Here is a 2,500-nt window from a genome sequence, read left to right as displayed (position 1 = left end):
CTGGCCAAAACGGCCCAAAAACGGGCCAAAACTGGCCATTTTTGGCTGCGCGAGCGAGCGGCGAGTGGCGGACAGCAAGCGAAGCGAGAGGCAGCACCGTCCCTGCTATACGAAAGCCCCATCCAGCCCTGTGCCACCCGGGGGGTTCCAGGGTGCTGAGATGGCTGACATTTTGCTCCGCTCACGACGGTCGCCGCACCACGCAAGAACAGCCCAAAAACAGGCCAAAACGGCCCAAAAACGGGCCAAAACTGGCCATTTTTGGCTGCGCGAGCGAGCGGCGAGCGGCGGACAGCGAGCGAAGCGAGAGGCAGCACCGTCCCTGCTATACGAAAGCCCCATCCAGCCCTGTGCCACCCGGGGGGTTCCAGGGTGCTGAGATGGCTGACGTTTTGCTCCGCTCACGATGGTCACCGCACCACGCAAGAACAGCCCAAAAACAGGCCAAAACAGCCCAAAAACGGGCCAAAACAGGCCATTTTTGGCTGCGCGAGCGAGCGGCGAGCGGCGAACAGTGAGCGAAGCGTGAGGCAGCACCGTCCCTGCTATACGAAAGCCCCATCCAGCCCTGTGCCACCCGGGGGGTTCCAGGGTGCTGAGATGGCTGACATTTTGCTCCGCTCACGACGGTCGCCGCGCCACACAAGAACAGCCCAAAAACAGGCCAAAACAGCCCAAAAACGGGCCAAAACAGGCCATTTTTGGCTGCGCGAGCGAGCGGCGAGCGGCGAACAGCGAGCGAAGCGTGAGGCAGCACCGTCCCTGCTATACGAAAGCCCCATCCAGCCCTGTGCCACCCGGGGGGTTCCAGGGTGCTGAGATGGCTGACATTTTGCTCCGCTCACGACGGTCGCCGCGCCACACAAGAACAGCCCAAAAACAGGCCAAAACAGCCCAAAAACGGGCCAAAACAGGCCATTTTTGGCTGCGCGAGCGAGCGGCGAGCGGCGAACAGCGAGCGAAGCGTGAGGCAGCACCGTCCCTGCTATACGAAAGCCCCATCCAGCCCTGTGCCACCCGGGGGGTTCCAGGGTGCTGAGATGGCTGACGTTTTGGTCCGCTCTCGACGGTCACCGCGCAACGCAAGAACAGGCCAAAAACTGGCCAAAACGGCCCAAAAACGGGCCAAAACTGGCCATTTTTGGCTGCGCGAGCGAGCGGCGAGCGGCGAACAGCGAGCGAAGCGAGAGGCAGCACCGTCCCTGCTATACGAAAGCCCCATCCAGCCCTGTGCCACCCGGGGGGTTCCAGGGTGCTGAGATGGCTGACATTTTGCTCCGCTCACGACGGTCACCGCGCAACGCAAGAACAGGCCAAAAACAGGCCAAAACGGCCCAAAAACGGGCCAAAACTGGCCATTTTTGGCTGCGCGAGCGAGCGGCGAGCGGCGGACAGCGAGCGAAGCGAGAGGCAGCACCGTCCCTGCTATACGAAAGCCCCATCCAGCCCTGTGCCACCCGGGGGGTTCCAGGGTGCTGAGATGGCTGATGTTTTGCTCCGCTCACGACGGTCGCCGCGCCATGCAAGAACAGCCCAAAAACAGGCCAAAACAGCCCAAAAACGGGCCAAAACAGGCCATTTTTGGCTGCGCGAGCGAGCGGCGAGCGGCAAACAGTGAGCGAAGCGTGAGGCAGCACCGTCCCTGCTATACGAAAGCCCCATCCAGCCCTGTGCCACCCGGGGGGTTCCAGGGTGCTGAGATGGCTGACGTTTTGCTCCGCTCTCGACGGTCACCGCGCAACGCAAGAACAGGCCAAAAACTGGCCAAAACGGCCCAAAAACGGGCCAAAACTGGCCATTTTTGGCTGCGCGAGCGAGCGGCGAGTGGCGGACAGCAAGCGAAGCGAGAGGCAGCACCGTCCCTGCTATACGAAAGCCCCATCCAGCCCTGTGCCACCCGGGGGGTTCCAGGGTGCTGAGATGGCTGACATTTTGCTCCGCTCACGACGGTCGCCGCACCACGCAAGAACAGCCCAAAAACAGGCCAAAACGGCCCAAAAACGGGCCAAAACTGGCCATTTTTGGCTGCGCGAGCGAGCGGCGAGTGGCGGACAGCAAGCGAAGCGAGAGGCAGCACCGTCCCTGCTATACGAAAGCCACATCCAGCCCTGTGCCACCCGGGGGGTTCCAGGGTGCTGAGATGGCTGACATTTTGCTCCGCTCACGACGGTCGCCGCACCACGCAAGAACAGCCCAAAAACAGGCCAAAACGGCCCAAAAACGGGCCAAAACTGGCCATTTTTGGCTGCGCGAGCGAGCGGCGAGCGGCGGACAGCGAGCGAAGCGAGAGGCAGCACCGTCCCTGCTATACGAAAGCCCCATCCAGCCCTGTGCCACCCGGGGGGTTCCAGGGTGCTGAGATGGCTGACGTTTTGCTCCGCTCACGATGGTCACCGCACCACGCAAGAACAGCCCAAAAACAGGCCAAAACAGCCCAAAAACGGGCCAAAACAGGCCATTTTTGGCTGCGCGAGCGAGCGGCGAGCGGCGAACAGTGAGC

This window comes from Musa acuminata, unplaced genomic scaffold, assembly GCF_036884655.1.
Source record: "Musa acuminata AAA Group cultivar baxijiao unplaced genomic scaffold, Cavendish_Baxijiao_AAA HiC_scaffold_1136, whole genome shotgun sequence".
Taxonomy (NCBI): Eukaryota; Viridiplantae; Streptophyta; class Magnoliopsida; order Zingiberales; family Musaceae; genus Musa; species Musa acuminata.
This window is presented reverse-complemented; position numbering follows the sequence as displayed.